At 44.2% G+C, this 19,654-nt stretch overlaps 1 long non-coding RNA gene across 1 annotated transcript in view; it reads left to right on the top strand.

The window, feature by feature from the left end:
• Positions 1-19,654, top strand: part of LOC129397732 (uncharacterized) — a 74,530-nt gene that overhangs the window by 10,577 nt on the left and 44,299 nt on the right. The window contains exon 2 of the long non-coding RNA XR_008625323.2: positions 126-339. This is a non-coding gene — a long non-coding RNA (uncharacterized LOC129397732). The remainder of the gene's footprint in view (positions 1-125; positions 340-19,654) is intronic.

Below are 19,654 nucleotides of genomic sequence, written 5' to 3'. Positions count from 1 at the left end.
TGGTGGGGAGCCATTCCTCTGGATGGTGTATTAGTCAGGGTTCTCAGAGAAATGGAATCAACAGTATGTCTTTCTCTCTCTCTCTCTTTCACTCTTTCTTGCTCTCTTTCTCTTTCTCTCTTGAGATTTATTTTTAGAAATTGGCTTATGCAAGTGTGGGGCTGGCAAGTCTAACAACTGCAGGGCAGGTCAGGAGGCTGGAGACCCAGGGAAGAGTTGATGCTGCAGTCTCTAGTCTGAAGGCAGTGCAGAGGCAGAATTCCCTCTTTCTCGGAGGATCTCAGGCTTTTTCTCCTAAGTCCTTCAACCAAGTGGATGAGGCCACCCGCATTAGAGAAGGTATGTTTGCTTTCCTTGAAGTCTACTGATGCAAATGTTTATCTCATCTACACACTGCCTTCATAGCAACAACTAGACTGATGTTTGACCATGCAACTGGGCACCATAGCCCAGCCAAACTAGTACATAAAATGAATTATCACAGATGGGGAGAGGCTTCATGGGGGAAAGCTGGTTAGGAGACATAACAGTACTCAAAGAAGCCTGAGAACAGGTCTTTAGCTGCTCCCAAAGTATGCAAATTGATGGCCCATCAGAAATTAGGAAGCCATCCCATGGAAAGATCTTTTCCCCAGCAACAGGTACATGAGTATGTGCTGTGTGTTGAACAGAAGGACTCCCACAAGAGGATCCAAGGAATATGATTGGTTTAGTCCTGGCCTCACCATCTCCCTTAAAAATGCCAGTTTATTTCTCTGCATATTTACCTTATTATTTTTTCATTGTCCTCTGCAGATTTATGATTTTCAATTGGTTCTTTTTTTTTTTTTTTGAGATGGAGTGCAGTGGCATAATCCCAGCTCACTGCAACCTCTGCCTCCTGATTTCAAGCGATTCTCCTGCCTCAGCCTCCTGCGTAGCTGGGATTACAGGTGTGCACCACCACACCCAGCTAATTTTTTGTATTTTTAGTAGAGATGAGGTTTCACCATGTTGGTGAGGCTGGTCTCAAACTGCTGACCTCAGGTGATCCACCTACCTCGGCCTCCCAAAGTGCTGGGATTACAGGTGTGAACCACTGTGCCCGGCCCTTTAATTTTTTTTTTTTTTTAAGAGAGAGGTCTTGCTCTGTCACCCAGGCTGGAGTGTAGTGGTGAGATCACTGCTCACTGCAGACTCAACCCCCTGGGTTCAAGTGATCCTCCCTCCTCAGCCTCCCCAGTAGCTGGGACTGCAGGTCTGCATCATCATGGCTGTCTTTATTTATTTATTTTTCAGTTTTTTAGAGAGAGAGTCCAGCTCAGGCTGGACTTGAACTACTGGGCTCAAGCAATCCTCCCACCTCAGCCTCCCAGTGTGCTGGGATTACAGGTGTGAGCTACCATGCCTGGCCTCTTTCCCCCTTTAAAAATATCAACTAACTAAATAAATAAATAATAAGCATTTTGTCTATTGAAACATCAATATTTTTAATATTTTAATGACATATAGTTTGCTTTTTGAATATGTAGTTCATTCCTATGACATAAATTCAAGATTCAAAAGGTTACACAGTGAAAGTAATTATCTCTCACTCCTGACTTCAAGCCACCTAAAGTGTTTCCCCAGAGGCAGCAACTATGATCAGATTGTTGATTTTGTTTTAGAGATATTCTATGATATATAAACAGCTGAGTATAAATACTTAAAAAAAGTACAATAACACCTTGATTTTTTTCACTTAAAATATTTTGAAGATTGTTCCACTTGAATCTAGTTAAAGCTGCCTTTTTATTGCTACATAATATGGCATTGTGCAAATATACCATAATTTATTTAGTCAGTCCTCATCTAGATTGTTCCAGGCTTATGCTAGTAAGACAATATGGACATAAATATCTTTGAACACACACTTTCCCTCACCAAACCTATTTTTCAGGATACATTCCTAGAAGTAGAATTGCCAGGTCAAAGAGGATGTACATTTGAAATTTTGACATATTAGCAAATTGTCCTCCATAGAGGCCATGCCAGTTAACACACCTACCACTGATTATTTTCAGCTCCAACTTGCAAATTTTAGAATATAACATCACATGGCATTTTTTCCAAGGATAGTGACGGGATTTTGGCTGATTCATTCTCTCCTTTTCCCTCATGCCCCTGGTGGCCAATCACAAGGATGTGGAAGTCAGCTGCCTGGGAATAGTCTGAGGAAAGAGAACCAAGTGAAGGTAACTTATCCATAGAGGCACTGACCCCAGAGATTCACCTTATTACACCTGGATCTGGTTTAAGTACAAAAATGTGGGTCTTCTCTTTGTGATTTCTCCACGTTCACACAGCCCATACATAGGTGTCAGGAGTCAAACTTGAACCCTGCTCCAGAGCGTTCTTGTGACTTTGGAGATCATAGATTTGTAAGCATGCCTGTGTGAGCTACGCCATGCACATCGTTTAGGACAGCACCTGGTACACAGCAAGCACTCAGCAGGGTCACTTATTGTAGTCCTCGCTCGTTAGGAGGCAGGTGTGGAATGAGTGAGGCAGGAGGTGCTGGAGGGGATTTGCAGTCTGGATGTTGCTGGGGCTGGGGCTGGGGCTGGGGCTGAAGCATCAGAGATGGCTTGGATGACCTCCCCAGTCTCTCCAGCTGTGGAACTCAAACAGCTCCAGCTAGGAAGCTGTGTTTGAGTCATGGGGGCAGATGAGCATTTTTCTTAATTGAGCAGGAGCTAATGAGAGCTGTATTTCTTTGAATCTGCTCATTGGATGAGAACAAACATTAATGACCACTGAGCTGGAAAGGCCAGATACAATTTACCAAATGAGAGAGCATCTTCCCCCATCAGTTATAAAACCGTGTGCAGAGGACCGGGGCATATTTTCCAACAGCGAAAGTCCATCAGCAGCTACGGTGTTAAATGCAGAGCGAAGGACCCATAAACTGGCAGCCGCGTGTGAAGCAATTAGATGTGGCACTGCCCCCGCAGCCACGTTCCAGCAGCCGCCTCTGTTGGAGCTTTCAAGGCTCAGCAACTCTTAGGATGACAGAGGAATAGTAATGCGCTGGTTTTCTTTGCGGACACAAAGCAGGCTGCATTGGGGGAGCTCCTCTCTCCTAATGGCAGCAAGATTCAGAAGCCATCCTCACCTGGATCTCGAGGGAGGGGCAGAGCTAAGTTCTCCCTGGGTGGCACCTCTGACCAGCTCCCTCTGCCAAAACAGACTACATAATCTGCTGATGGCCAAAATGAAGGACATTGGACACACCTGGTGAGAAACCCAGACTCCAGCAGAAGTAATAGTGCTCTGGCTGGCTTCTTCTCCTTTTTTTTTTTTTTTCCAAAAAGAAGCCATCTCACTATGTTGCTTAGGCTGGCCTCAAACAAGTGATTCTCCTTCCTCAGCCTCCCAAGGAGCTGGGACTACAGGCACTCACCACTGTGCCCAGCTTGCTTGTTTTTAATGGTGTACACAATCTACCATTTCACATTTTACATCTCCCATTTCACCAAGTGCCTAGTTTTTTTACTCTAGCTTAGTAGCCCGGAGAGTATTCCTAAGTCACTGGGGCTCAGTGAGGTTGGTGGTTATTTGAATAGGTTTCTGAGATGGTATAGTTAGCTTGGTTAATTCCTTCCCTTAAATGCCCATAATTTGAGGTATTAAGGATATTGACATTAGCCCCAAAGAGAACTGGTCAGGGTAATGTCTGGGCATGGAGGAAGAATGAAGGCAGAATATTATGGGGTTTCTCTTTCTCCTTTTTCTGACTATCTCCTTCGAGAGCTTGGAGCATGAGTGAGTCCTGTTGACTGGATTTTTAAGGGAGAAGGTGAGGCCAGGACTAAACCAATCACATTCCTTGGATCCTCTTGTGGGAGCTCGGTCCTCCTGTTCAACACACAGCCCATACTCATGTACCTGTTGCTGGGGAAAAGATCTTTCCTCTGGATGGCTTCTTAATTTCTGATGGGCCATCAATTTGGATATGGCCCTGGGTGTGTGGTGTGGGTGTGTCTGAGTGGGCGTCACTTTTTCACCAGGAGCAAGCCTGCCTGCCCTGTCTGCTGCATGCTCCTGGCCAAGGGGCCACTGCCGTCCCTGCCCCAAGGCCTCTCCTGCTCCACTCCACATCCTGAAAGCTGCTTGCCTTCAGGGTCCTAATGGTGCCAAGAATCCTCTGAAGTTTCTGAGAAGAGTAGGTTGGAAAGGGGCGAGGGGCTCCTGTGTTACCCAGGTACTGGGAGCATGGTCGCCTGTGTGGCCGAGGCAGCATTGCTCAGTAGTTGAGTTGATCATCTCTCCTAGAATCTTGGCTCCACCTCTTACTCTGTGTCTTTGGGGGAACTACTTACCTTCTCTGTAACTTGGTTTCCATATCTGTAAAATATGGATAATAGTAGTACCTACTATTGTTATGTCATGAAAATTAAGTGACAGCATGTATGTAAAGTGATTAGAAAGGTGCCTTCAGTGCCTTCTGTAGAAGGAGACCCCCCTCTCCTGCCACCACAGCTGCCCATTCTTTAACATTGCTACCTCATGCTCTTATCTGACTTCTTTCTAGGGCTCAAATCTGGTCTGGGTGGGATGGGGCGGGGCAGGGAGGAAGGGGGACAGCTGCCAGGTTGTCTCAGGCTCGGCCTCCTTTCTTCCCTTTGCACACATGACTTCCCTCTCCTCATTCTGGCACCAAAAACATTGATCGGTTCCCAAGCATATCAGTGTATGGACCTGGGTGCCCACAGGGGTCACAGCTCTGCAAACTGCATGTGTGAATCCAGCTGGGTCTTGCTGGGCCCCTCTGAACTGTCCTTAGGCCCATTTTACATCCATTGCAGCCTTCTGGGGCCTTCTCGCCCGTTAAAGCCATCCTGCCATCTAAAGCCAGTGCCTTGCGTTTGAATTTCTCTCCCAGGCATGTTGTCATGATCACCAAAATCGCTCCCAAGCCTTTGCAGATATTCTCAGTGCTGCAATCAGTTTTCCACCGGACACTGTCAGGCCCAGTCCAATATTTATCAGCTATGCCTCAAAAGGCTGTTTCCTTCCAGAAGACCTGTGTACAGGCAACACCGGTTTGTCCCTGTGTTGGGTAGCATTAGGATCCTTGCGTGTCCCTCAGTGTTGGGTGGCATCAGGATCCTTGCGTGTCCCTCAGTGTTGAGTGGCATTATGATTTGCGTGTCCCTCAGTGTTGGGTGGCATTAGGATCCTTGCAGCAGCAGAGCTCCTCAATCTCCTTCTGTCTAGGAGAGCATGGGCATTTTTGTCCTCTCTGTGCCCTGTTTTGACCCTGGGCATTTTCTAGTCCTACTCTGGTAGATGGAGGTGAGGACTTTCACTCGCATCCGTGTGAAGAGACCACCAAGCAGGCTTTGTGTGAGCAATAAAGCTGTTTATTTCACCTGGGTGCAGGTGGGCTGAGTCCGAAAAGAGAGTCAGCGAAGGGAGATAGGGGTGGGGCTGTTTGATAGGATTTGGGTAGGTAAAGGAAAATTGCAGTCAAAGGGGGGTTGTTCTCTGGCGGGCAGAGTGGGGGTCACAAGGTGCTCAGTAGGGGAGCTTTTGAGCCAGGATGAGCCAGGAGAAAGAATTTCATAAGACAATGTCATCAGTTAAGGCAGGAACAGGCCATTTTCACTTCTTTTGTGGTGGAATGTTGTCAGTTAAGGCAGGAACCGGCCATCTGGATGTGTACGTGCAGGTCACAGGGGATATGATGGCTTAGCTTGGGCTCAGAGGCCTGACATTCCTGTCTTCTTATATTAATAAGAAAAATAAAATGAAATAGTGGTAAAGTGTTGGGACGGTGAAAATTTTGGGGGGTGGTATGGAGAGATAATGGGCGATGTTTCTCAGGGCTGCTTTGAGCGGGATTAGGGGCGGTGTGGGAACCTAGAGTGGGAGAGATTATGCTGAAGGAAGGTTTTGTGGTAAGGGGTGATATTGTGGGACTGTTAGAAGAAACATTTGTCATTTAGAATTATTGGTGATGGCCTGGATACAGTTTTGTATGAATTGAAAAACTAAACGGAATAAGAGAAGAAGAAAAACAGGTATAAAAGGTCTAAGAATTGGGAGGACCCAGGACATCTGATTAGAGAGTGCCTAAGGAGATTCAGCATAGTCCTGTCAGCAAAGATTATTTATTTACTTCAAGAGTTAAGAGCGGCAGTTTAGGGATAGCACCGGGAGATATCAGCTGTGATGGCTTGGAGAAACAGTTTAAACTGGCAGTGTAAACAAGAGCAGGGCATGTATGAGTAGTTGAGAACGGTGAATAGGAGTATGACTAGACAGAAGATAGTAGGGATGACAAGTTTTTTTGGGGCACAGTCTAAGTTAGTCTGGTGTCTGGAGTGAGACTGGGGCCTAATAAAAAGGAGCATCTATATAGGAGCTCAAATGGGCTGTACCCTGTAGCATTCTGAGGACAGGTCTGACTTCTGAGAAGGGAAAGTGGTAAAAGTATTGTCCAGTCCTTTTTAAGTTGGTGGCTGAGCTTGGTGAGGTGTGTTTTTAAAAGACTTTAGTCCATTCTACTTTTCCTGAAGACGGAGGACCATAAGGGATATAAAGGTTTCACTGAATACTAAGAGCCTGAAAAACTGCTTGGCTGATTTGACTAATAAAGGCTGGTCTGTTATCAGACTGTACAGAGGTGGGAAGGCTAAACTGAGGAATTATGTCTGACAGAAGGGAAGAAATGACTGCGGTGGCCTTCTCAGACCCTGTAGGAAAGGCCTGTACCTATCCAGTGAAAGTGTCTACCTAGACTAAGAGGTATTTTAGTTATCTGACTCGGGGCATGTTGAGTAAAGCTAATTTGCCAGTCCTGGGTGGGGGCAAATCCTCGAGCTTGATGTGTAGGGAAAGGAGGGGGCCTGAATAATCCCGGAGGAGTAGTAGAATAGCAGATGGAACACGGAGAAGTTATTTCCTTGAGGATAGATTTCCATGATGGAAAGGAAATGAGAGGTTCTAAGAGGCGGGCTAGTGGCTTGTACTATAGCATAACCTGCCTTTACTGGTGTGTGGCGATTAGGCCTGGTGGAACCGCCATCAATAAATCAAGTGTGATCAGGGTGAGGAACAGGAAAGAAGGAAATATGGGGAAATGGGGTGAATGTCAGGTGGATCAGAGAGATACAGTCATGGGGTTCAGGTGTGGTATCAGGAATAACGTGGGAGGCTGGATTGAAGTCCGGGCCAGGAACAATGGTAATTGTGGGACTTAACAAAGAGTGAGTACAGCTGAAGGAGCCGGGGAACAGAAAGTATATGCATCAGGTATGAGGAAGAAAATAGATTTTGGAAGTTATGAGAAATGTAGAGAGTGAGTTGAGCATAGTTTGTGATTTTTAGGGACTCTAACAGTATTAAAGCAGCAGCAGCTGCTGCATGCAGACGTGATGGCTAGGCTAAAACAGTAAGGTCAAGTTGTTTGCACAGAAAGGCTACAAGGTGCGGTCCTGGCTCTTGCGTAAGAATTCTGACTGCACTAACCATGCCTAGGAAGGAAAGGAGTTGTTGTTTTGTAAGGGATTGAGGTTTGGGAGATTAATCGGACACGATCAGCAGGGAAAGCACGTGTGTTTTTATGAGAATTATGCCGAGATAGGTAACAGATGAGGATGAAATTTGGGCTTGACTGAAGTAATGGGCGCTGTCTGTGAAGCCTTGCGGCAGTACAGCCCAGGTAATTTGCTGAGCCTGATGGGTGTCAGGGTCAGGCCAAGTGAAAGCGAAGAGAGGCTGGGATGACGGGTGCAAAGGAATAGTAAAGACAGCATGTTTGAGTTCCAGAACAGAATAACAGGTATGTGATCGGTTGCCAGGGAAGGAGTAGAGATGTCCCATACTTGTGGGTTAAGGTGGGGGATATGAGAGGAAGACGCGAAGGAGGCTTTGGGATGGGGAGAAGGGCGGCGATGAGATGCGGCTGTAGTCCAGGAATAGTCAGGGAAGCAGATAATTTGGTTAAAATATCTCAGCCTAATAAGGGAACTGGGCAGGTGGGAATAACTAAGAAAGGGTGCATAAAAGAGTGTTGTCCAAGTTGGCACCAGAGTGGGGGAGTTTTCAGGGGTTTTGAAGCCTGTCTGTCAATTCCCACAACAGTTATGGAGGCAACAGAAACAGGCCCTTGAAAAGAAGGTAATGTGGAGTGGGTAGCCTCCGTATTGACTAAGGGGACGGACTTACCTCCCACTGTGAGAGTTACCGGAAGCTCGGCGTCCGTGATGGTCTAGGGGGCTTCCGAGGTGATCGGGCAGCATCAGTCTTCAGCTGCTAAGCCAAGAAGATCTGGGAAGGAGTCAGAGAGCCTTGGGCCAGAGTTCCAGGGGCTCTGGGAGTGGCTTCCAGGTGAGTTGGACAGTCCAATTTCCAGTGGGGTCCCACACAGATGGGACGCAGCTTAGGAGGAATCCTGGGCTGCAGGCATTCCTTAGCCTGGTGGCCAGATTTCTGGCACTTGTAGCAAGCTTCTGGGGGAGGAGGTTCTGGAGGATTGCCTGGCTGCTGAAGTTCAGGTGTTTGGAAGTTATTGTGTGCTGGAGATGTGGCTGGGGTTTGTCTCACAGTGGAGGCAAGGAATTGCAACATTTTTCTATTATGGTACACCTTGAAGGCGAGGTTAATTAAATCCTGTTGTGGGGTTTGAAGGCCAGAGTTTAATTTTTGGAGTTTAATGTCGGGAGCAGATTGGGTAATAAAATGTATATTGAGAATAAGATGGCCTTTTGACCTTTTAGGGTCTAGGGCTGTAAAGCATCTCAGGGTTGCTGCCGAACGAGCCATGAACTGGACTGGGTTTTTCATATTTGATGAAAGAGCCTAAATGCTCACTGATTTGGGAGAGGTCTGATAAAGAAAAAGGAGCATTAACCTTGACTATGCCTTTAGCTTCAGCCACCTTTTTAAGAGGAAATTGCTGGGCAGGTGGGGGAGGGCTACTCACGGAATGAAACTGTAAACCGGACCGGGTGTGAGGAGGGGAGGTGATAAAAAGATTATAGGGTGGAGAAGCAGAGGCTGAGGAAGAATTGGGACCTAGCTCGGCCTGGCGAGGAGCAGCCAGGGGAGGAGGGGAGAGGTCAGATGGGTCTGTAGAAAAGGAAGATTAGAAAGACTCAGCGACGCTTGGGGTTGGGACTGGGGACAGGTGGGAGGGAAAGAAGGAAGATTTGGGACGAGTTGCACTGGGCACAGAGACTAGGGAGGGACGGATGTGTAAAAGAATGCCTGGACGTCAGGCACCTCAGACCGTTTGCCCATTTTATGACAAGAATTATTTAGATCTTGCAGGATGGAAAAATTGAAAGTGCCGTTTTCTGGCTATTTGGAACTACTGTCGAGTTTGTATTGGGGTCAAGAGGCATTGCAGAAGAAAATAAGACACTTAGGTTTTAGGTCAGGTGTGAGTTGAAGAGGTTTTAAGTTTTTGAGAACACAGGCTAAGGGAGAAGAAGGAGGAATGGAGGGTGGAAGGTTGCCTATAGTGAAGGAGGCAAGTTTAAAGAAAAGGGAGAGTAGAGACATGGAGGGAAGTGGTTCGGGGGTTCTTACCCTCCAGAAAAGTGGGAAAGGGGTCCGGGCACAGAGATACAAGGTCAGGGCATGGAAATAAGGGATCAGGGCACAGAGATATAAGAGGTTGGGGCATGAAAATAAGGGATTGGGGCGCAGAGATATAAGAGGTTGGGGCACAGAAATAAGGGATTGGGGCACAGAGATACGAGGTTGGGGTACTTGTCCCTCCCCTAGAAAAGCAGGACTTGCCGCTAAGGGTGAAGGAGAAGGGGTTGGGGGTTTTTGCCCCTGCTCCAGAAAAGCAGAGAAAGGGTAGAGACACGGAGAAAAGGGGTTGGGGAACTTGCACCTCCCCCAGAAAAGCGGGATTTGCTGCTAAGGGTGAAGGACCAAGGCAGGCGTCCCTGCATGGTCTGACACCTCTGAAACCTGGGTTAATAATCAGAGAGGTGTCCCTGCAATGATTAAACACCAAAGGAAGGCTGCCTTCCCTAGTCCGTGACTGGCGCCGGAGTTTTGGGTCCACGGATAAAACGTGTCTCCTTTGTCTCTACCAGAAAATGAAAGGAATTGAAATTAGAGAAGGGAGAGATTGAAGTGTGGCGCCAAGATTGAAAGGAGAAAGAAGTTGAGGGATAGTGAGGGAGGCTGGAGAAGAGAGTAAAAAGAAGTCGCTTACCCGATTTAAAATTGGTGAGATGTTCCTTGGGCTGGTTGGTCTGAGGACCTGAGGTCATAGGTGGATCTTTCTCAGGGAGCAAAGAGCAGGAGGACAGGGTATTGATCTCCCAAGGGAGGTCCCCCGATCCGAGTCATGGCACCAAATTTCACTCGCGTCCGTGTGAAGAGACCACCAAACAGGCTTTGTGTGAGCAATAAAGCTGTTTATTTCACCTGGGTGCAGGTGGGCTGAGTCCGAAAAGAGAGTCAGCGAAGGGCGATAGGGGTGGGGCCGTTTGATAGGATTTGAGTAGGTAAAGGAAAATTACAGTCAAAGGGGGTTATTCTCTGGCGGGAAGAGTGGGGGTCACAAGGTGCTCAGTAGGGGAGCTTTTGAGCCAGGATGAGCCAGGAGAAGGAATTTCACAAGACAATGTCATCAGTTAAGGCAGGAACAGGCCATTTTCACTTCTTTTGTGGTGGAATGTTGTCAGTTAAGGCAGGAACCGGCCATCTGGATGTGTACGTGCAGGTCACAGGGGATATGATGGCTTAGCTTGGGCTCAGAGGCCTGACAAGGACTATGGCTGATTTGCCATTATTTATGGGAGGTGGAAGTCAGTTATAATAATTTACTTTTTTATGAAGCAATCGTGGTTCCCTTCTGTTTCATCTTCAAATGATGTGCCCCTCTTTTATCTTTCCCTTTGACTTATAGCTTCTCCCCACAACCTTCCCTCTCCTTTTATATTAAAATATTTAGGGGCCGGGTGCAGTGGCTCACGCCTGTAATCCCAGCACTTTGGGAGGCTGAGGTGGGCGGATCACAAGGTCAGGAGATCGAGACCATCCTGGCTAACATGGTGAAACCCCGTCTCTACTAAAAATACAAAAAAAAAAAAAAAATTAGCTGGGCGTGGTGGCGGGTGCCTGTAGTCCCAGCTACTCGGGAGGCTGAGGCAGGAGAATGGCGTGAACCCAGGAGGCGGAGCTTGCAGTGAGCGGAGATAGCGCCATTGCACTTCAGCCTGGGTGACAGAACGAGACTCTGCCTCAAAAAAAAAAAAAAAAAAAAATTTATTGGTCATTCATTTCATAGTATGTGTTTGTACTCTTAGTATCAGCTTAATGAAACTGTTCAGCAAATAAAAATGGTCAATAATTTAAACATATACATTTACTAAATATAACTTTTATTTAAAAAATAGAAGTTTTTTTTAGAACTTATTAACTGAGCACTCCCTTTAAAGGAGTGAGTCCTACAGTTTGGAGAAATGCACTCCTACCTCTGTTTTTGCATCTCTCTCCCTTCCTCTCCCTCTCCCTTTCTCTCTCCCTCTCCCTTTCTCTCTCTCTCTCCCTTTCTCTCTCTCTCTCTCACAAACACACACACACTGAATAATTGATAGTAATCAGAAATCTGTAACTTTTTTTTCATTTGAACTGGAGCTTATAGCATAGAGACAAAAATATGGGCTATGATAATCCAAATTTTGGGACTGACTGCACTCACTAGTGATATGCACCTGGGAAACCCACTAGGTCACTCTCAGCCCCACTTTCCTCATCTTTAAAATGAAGACATTTGGCTTCTGATTCTGTAAAGTCCCATCCACCCCTTCTATTCCACAGCTCTCTGGATTCTGAAGACCAGGGCTCCAATTCACAGTGTCCATTAATCCAGGAGCCACAAAGGCAAGTGCTTATTTGCATAGAAATAGAATGCTAATCAGGTGCAGACAAAGCTCATCAGAATCAAGACAGCTGTCAGGACAACACTCTTCTGAAGGTGCCCAGACAAGGCGAGCAGAAGCAGGAGAAATTAAATTTAGCTGAAGTAGTGGAGTGCTATCAGTTATCGGCGGCCCCAGGCACATTAAATGGCATCTGGCTTCTGAGTGCTTAGCAGGGGAGCTCTTATCGCTCCAGTCCTGGAATTTGGAACCATTTTCTGTTAGAGTAGAGGGATTAAAAACAATGTCTGGGCCTGATGGACAGTGGTGAACAGCCAGCCACATGGTGCTGTTTATTGTTGGTGGATAAGGAGTCTTGGCCGAGTGAAGCCAGGAGGCTGAGGTAGGGAGATTCTGAATCACCAGCAGACTACCAAGGTCATGCAGGAAAGTCTGGCCGACTTCTCTGTAGCTAAGTTTTCATCTTCATTTTGTGAACAGTTATCATCTGACTCTTATTATTAGAATAAAATGCAATAAGGTGGCAACAGCCCTTTGGAAAATTATAAATACCCTTGACATGAGTTTGAACAGTGCGCATCCACTTAGATGAGAATTTTCTTCTACCTCTGTTACCCGTGAGACAGCAAGACCAGCCCCTCTTCTCCCTCCTCTTCCTGCTCAGCTGACTCAAGGTGAAGACAACAAGGATGAAGCCCTTCAGGATGATCCACTTCTACTTAATGAATAGGACATAGGTTTTCTTTTCTGTGTGATTGTCTCAATAACATTTTCTTTTCTCTAGTTTATTGTCAAGAATGCAGTATATAATATATATAAAGTACAAAATACGTGGTTAACTGACTGGTTGTGTTACTGGTAAGGCTTTGGTCAACAGTAGGCTATTAGTTAAGTTATTGGTGAGTTAAAAGTTATACATGGATGTTCTAGTGTGCAGAGGGTTAGCGCCTTAGCCCCCATGTTGTTCAAGGGTCAATTGTGGTGTGAAAGTTGTCATAACAAAAATGGAGTCCCTCGTGTCAAACCCTAGCAAATGGAGCTGGGGAAGGCCATGGAGGGCTCTCATGCACAATTTTCCTGATAATGGGAACTATCACAAGAAATGTTTTCAAACTGCAGCTTACTACATGAGTCACTCAAGGCAAGTTAGCAGCACAAGGATGGCTAGCCACTTATACAAGAACACCTGCTTGTTTCAAAAACTGTCTCACAAGCCCAGTTCAAAACTACAAGGGCTTAAACATAACTCCAAGATTACAAGTCCAACCTAGCAACTGCTGACACTTGTCAATCAGAATTTGCCAGCTCTTGTTAGATGATGCCAACACCAACGAGCTTTCTTTCAAAACAACTTGTATACCCTCCTCTCTCCCTAGTAAAACTCTAACTTTCCTTTGTTTTCTGGACATACCAGAGACCACACTGGTCTCTGTATCTGTCCGAAATTGTAATCCTATTTCTTTGTTTATTCCTAAATAAATCCTTTTTGCCTGGAGACTCATCTCTATGTATTTTTTATTTCAAATTGACAGTACGATCCATACAAATAATCAAATTTCAGGCAACCAATAGTCATCATTTATTATATGCTTGATACTGGGAATGGTAATAATAGCCAAGACTTATTAAGCACTTACTAGGTAGATACTTTGTAAGTACCATCCTTATCCCCACTGGGGAGTTTAGAAAATGGAGACAAAGTAATTTGTCTGAGATCATAGGTGTTGTGTGGCTGGGCTGAGGCTCCAATTCACTCTGGAACCTGCAATCTTAGCCATAATTATACGTGCCCTTTAATAATAATCATGGCCTTATTTAGAAATAAATCCAGTCTTTTATGTAATATATATTTCACTTATATAAGATATTATAATCTTGATATATATTTTAGTTAACAAAGAATAAAGCACATTTTCGTGTCTTTAAAAATTGCTCCTTGACATAATCAAAGGCTACATATTATAATGAAAGGAATTACTATAATCTAAATAGATACACTTAGTTTCTTTCTATTACAAATAATTTTAAAAGGAAAATTTGTCTATAATTTGTATCATTTCTCAAAAGTGAAATTATTGTGTAAAAGAGTGTGTATGTTTATTTTAAATTTTAAAAATTACAGTCCAGAATTCTTTTATTTTTGAGACAGAGTCGCCCAGGCTGGAGTGCAATGGAGTGATCTCAGCTCACTGCAACCTCCGCCCCCTGGGTTCAAGCTATTCTCCTGCCTCAGCCTCCCAAGTAGCCGGGATTACAGGCACCAGCCACCATGCCTGGCTAATTTTTGTATTTTTAGTAGAGATGAGGTTTCACCATGCTGGCTAGGCTGGTCTTGAACTCCTGACCTCAGGTGATCCGCCTGCCTCGGCCTCCCAAAGTGCTGGGATTACAGGTGTGAGCCACCATGCCTGGCCCTAAATTTCAAGTATATCTAAAAGTAGGGAGAATGTTGTTATGAATCCAGCATTCCCATCACCAGCTTCAGCAATTATCAACACCCAGCCAATCTTGTTTCATCTATTCCCTCCCCACAGAGCAATTATTCTGAAGCAAATCCCAGATGCTATCTCATCTATAGAGATTCCATTTTGTATTTCTAAAGGATTAAGACTCTTTTAAAAAATACCTGCAATATCATTGTCACATCTAAAAAAATTAACAATAATTATTTAATATTGCCAAATGCCTTGTCAGTTTACATTTCTTTGATTGTATTATAAACAGTCATGTGCCATATAACGATGTTTCAGTTGATGAAGGATCACATATATGAAGGGTGGTACTGTAAGGTTATAATACCATATTTTGACTTACCATCATGTTATAATTTCCTACAGTATTCAGTACAGTAATATGCTGTGCAGATTTGCAGTCTAGAAGCAATAAATAATGTAGACCTGCTCAAAAATGAGGAAAGCCAAATGTTCTCATTGGATATTTCCTTCTTCTCTCATCACTTAGTCCACTAAGTAACCCTTTTCCTGTAAGGGAATCATATATAGTGTTAAAAAAAAAAAACTCAAACATGTATGTTTGTCTATGTATGTATGTGACAGTGGCTTTTAATTGATATTCACCAATTTTCTATATCTATGTACCAAAAGCTCAAATGCAATTTACTTTCATATCCCCTTCTCTATTTCACCCCCCCAAAAATAAACTGTTTATTAAATATTTTTCTTTTCATCTCCATCTTCCTTCAAGAGGACACACATACCCTCCAAATTTTCTCTATACAAGGAATTCTACCTTGATGCTAATATGGCCACTGACCTGTCACTAACTAATGAAAAGAATCAGGCAGTATTTGCTCTGATTGGCTTGTTGGTGTAATGAGCAACATTTATGAAAAATTCCATATATTTTTCCATCTCATTTTTATTTTTTTCCCCTTTTGTTCTTTGTTCATATTTGTTTGGCATCTCCCAGAATTTCCAAATTCTGGGATTGGAGGATTGGAGGCACAAAGCAGGCAGACCTCAGCATCACATCAGCTATCTCTGGGTGGGGGAGAGTTGGAGTTGGTAAGAAAAGAGAAAAGTGTCTGGTGCAGAAGACACTTTGAGGATGATTTTTCACATAAATGTTTCACAGAGTATCTTGTGCAGGTTGTTCAGAGAAGCATCTAATTGTATCGAGGGACTCTCAGGTGAAGAGGTGCTGATATAACGTTCTGCCCCAAGTTAAAATGAGTTGTTTTAGGGAAGTAAAAAATAAAGAAATGAAAAGCAGTCTCTGCCATCTGGGAGCCTTATACTCCTAGCTGGACCTCAGTGCTGTTGCAAGCTGGCCTGGAGCTCATAGCTGGGCCCTGTTGCTCTCCTGCTTACATAAACAATCTCACAGAGCAACCAGGACCAAGCAAGGTCACTCTGAGACCATGATGAAGTGAGACAAAGCAAGGCCATGTGCAACCCATAAAATACCAAACATCTCCCTCTCTCAGCTAAAATGAGTGACCGCTGTTTCTTTATCAATTACAGTTTTATCCTTGCTCTAGTCTGCCCTCCCCATGGAAAATATTAATATACCAAATAATAGGATTCTCCCCACATTCTGGCAGCATCCAATCTAAACCAAGCTCCCACTTCCTTAGACCTTCTCCCTGCCAATGATCTAATCAAATCAAAGCCCCAGTTGTATGATAGGCTCCTTCTAACACCCTCTTTGTGGTTCCTCCTGGAGAACACTCTTCCTTGCTGCAATGAATAATAAACCCAGTTTCAATGATGGAGTGTTCCTGATGGGCTTTGGCTGAAGGGTATTGACAGAGGTAAATTTACAAACCATATCATTTTCTTTTCATTTAATCATTGACTAGTGACAACGAAAGGCAGATTTGAGACCATTCATTCCTTCCTTTTTAATTTTGTTTTACTTTGCTTTATTACCAACAGCAGAACTCTTTTTTTAGACAAAATCTTAAGTCATATCCCAGTATAGAAAGCAGATGAAAGGGAAACTGCTCTGTCACAAACATGGCAGCTCCTGGGCCCCATGAGCTTGGGTCCCTATGCCTATTCCCACAGTGGCCTGAAGGCACTTCTACTTGTTAGAGGGACCCATGTAGAAAACCACTGGTCTAGCCTAAATTCCTTATAATCTGGATTAGGCATCCAAGATCCAGTTTTGTGAGTTCCTCAAAGTCACCCTGCTTGTTAGGGGAACATCTTAGGTGAAGCTTCTGGTTTCCTGACTCCCAGGCCAGGGCCAGAATTCTGCAAGAGTCCCTTCTCTCTTCACAGGAGTTCAGGGCCAGTTCACCAGCTCCAGTGACCTGTTCTGGGTTGTTCATGTGGACATGGTTGTCTGACTCTCCCCAAAGATGCTCACTGCATCAGGACCCTGGCCCCATCCAACGTCCACTACCTCTGCACTTTCCCTTTTTTACTTTCTTGACCAATAGCCACAGTAATGACCATGGTGGTGCCATGATTATCACATAAAGATTCCCTTTAATGCATGACTGTGGGGGAGAGTTCTACCAACTGTGGAATTAATATGAGGCTTAGAAATGGGATTCCCAGTTAAAAACATCTGGTCCTTTTTACTAACTCTAAATGAACTCTTAATACTTGAATCCTTGAGGTAAAAGCACTGGTGAGGAGAGGAAGATGAACTTGGAAGGTTTGTGAAAAGAAGGCCAAGAATCATGGCCTCAGAAAATAGCTTGAACAACATCATTCTGCAGCAATGTGATGAGGTGTGAGTCTGCTTTATGCAGCATTTGCACTTACCAGGAAGAAGAAATCATGTCTCTTCTTGCCTGGTGCACAGGAATGCTATACACATACTAGAAAGTGATCTACACTCCCTGAAAGAAAGGGGCCATAGAAGTCCAGGGGGAACATATCAAAACATTTTTTGTGATGTTTTTCATGATGTTCCTCATATTCAGAAGGGATGTCTATTGTGGGTGACTGAAATGTCATATAAAGTGAGAAATGTTCTTGTCAGCCCCAGTTCAGTAAACAGGGTAAGCAGTCAGCCCTAATGAGTCAAGTGGGGCTAAGAAACAGAAAGGACCATGCTGAGTTTGTTCTGCGTCTAAGACAAGGATCCTGATGGAGATTCATGATGTGGCCAGACCTCTTCCACGTGAATTTAGGCTGCTTCCATTATTACAAGTCATACATCTTTCTGCGTCAGGCTGTGTCACAACTCAGGCTAGTTTTTTAAAAAAATCATATTCTGACCTGTTCATAAACCACAGTGCAAAGTAATGACCCAAAACACCAGGAAAGGGATCTGTAAATGTATTTTCTCATCAGACCAATTGGAAAACAAACACCACTAATTTTTTTTTGTAAAAATATTATTAATATATACATTTTTATCTTTAAGCTGCCCCATAAATAACAATTAACTGCCCTTGAGCACTTACCAAGTGTCAGGGAAGAGTAACCAGGGCTAGGAGTGGGTGAGATGAGGAAGGCACTTATGTTGCGCACAAAATTTAAGGGTGCATCAACAAACTCAGTAATCAAGATAAATAATATTTAGATGAAATATTAAAAAAATCATCAAACTCTGTCCCTCCTGTTATTGCCTATAAATCTTTAACCTCTGACTGATGCTTATAAGTGCTTCCACACATCAATGTCTTCTGTTCTATTCTATTTCTATGCATTAACTCATTGTCTAAGTCAGTTTGGGCTGCCAGAGCAAAAGCTTGTAGACTGGGTGTCTTAAATAATGGACGTTCATTTCTTACAGTTCTGCAGGCTGAAAGTCCAACTTTAGGATGCCAGCCTGGTTGAGTTCAGGTAAGGGCTCTCTTTCTGGCTTACAGATGGCCACTTTCTCACTGTGTCCTCACATGGTGGAGAGAGTGAGCTCTGGTGTCTCTTCCTCTTATAAGGACATTAATCTCATCATGGGGGGGGCCCACTCTCATAACCTCATGTAAACCTAATTACCTCCTGAAGGCCCCACCTTCAAATACCATCACATTGAGGCTTAAGACTTCAATGTATATATTTAGGTCTTCAGCATACAAACATTCAGTCCATTAACACTCAATAAAGCTTCAAGTCAATCCAATGAAGTATCTACTAGCAAGCTTTTTACCTCTATCTCTGTCTGTCTCTTTCTTTCTTGTGTAAACACTTAGGTACAGAAATGTTAAATAACTTGCCAGAGTTTACACAGGTGACAAACGGTAGAAAAAGTGCTATGGTTTGAATATGTCTCCCAAAGTCCACGTGTTGAAAACTTAAATCCAATGCAACAGTACTGAGATGTGGAACCTTTAAGAGGTGATTAAAGGTTTGAGGGAAGAGCTCTCATGAATGAACGAGTCATTATCTTGAGAATGAGCTTGTTATAAAAGTGAGTTCTCTTGCTTGCTCTCATGTGCTTTTTTCACCATGTGATGCCTTCCACCATGTTATGATGCAGATGCAGCAAGAAGGCCCTCACCAGATGCAACCCCTAGATCTTGGACTTCCCACCCTCCAGAAATCATGAGCCCAGTAAACTGCTATTGTTTATAAATTACCCAGTCTATGGTATTGTTATAGCAGCACAAAATGGACTAAGACAATCAAGATTTCAACTCAGTGACTCAGACCTTGGAGTCTGCACTTTTATCCAATTTGCTATACTGCATCTAAAGCAAAAGAATGATAATTTCTCAAGAGAAATCTTGCCTTAGCTACAGACAGAACAGAGTAATGATTTCAAGGATAGTAGATGTCTTCCCATGATTGAATTTCCTATATGTAGACAGAAGGCCCCTGTAGAGAGAAAATACTCCATGGAAGATATTTCACGGGAGAGGGAGAGGATGATGGGGCACTTCTTGACCCCGAATCAACTAGTAGCACCCCTGCTTGAAAGCATTTAGGTGACCTGTCTGCCTCAGAAGTAATGGTAGGCAGGAGAGGTAAGTTTTGAAGAAGCACAAGAATTAGAGAAGGGCAGGGCACTGGAAACAGTCCTAAGATGTTGAAGTGCTTCAGGGGACTAAGGGAGCAAGACTGGGGGTCCCTGACCCCATAAAATTATCAGATACAATTTTTGTGTGGGAGGGCAGAGAAGGACTAAGTGGAGCATGTGAGGAGGGCCAGTGGGGTCCAGAAGGCTCCCTTCTCTTCTCCATAGAAGTAGCACTGCCATGGAAGTTTGTAGAATTGCCAAACGCTGCAATGCCTTGCCCAATTTTCACTGGTGTCAATGAGCATTAGCCTTTTGAGCTAATTAATTAGACTTTTGACCTAACTTTTAAGCTGCCTGCATGTGTCGGCACCCTCTATCTGTGAATAATTGCTGTTTCC

The sequence above is a fragment of the Pan paniscus genome, chromosome 4 (genome assembly GCF_029289425.2).
Source record: "Pan paniscus chromosome 4, NHGRI_mPanPan1-v2.0_pri, whole genome shotgun sequence".
NCBI classification, from domain to species: Eukaryota; Metazoa; Chordata; class Mammalia; order Primates; family Hominidae; genus Pan; species Pan paniscus.
Note: the sequence above shows the minus strand (reverse complement) of the source record. Positions and strands in the feature narration are given on the sequence as shown.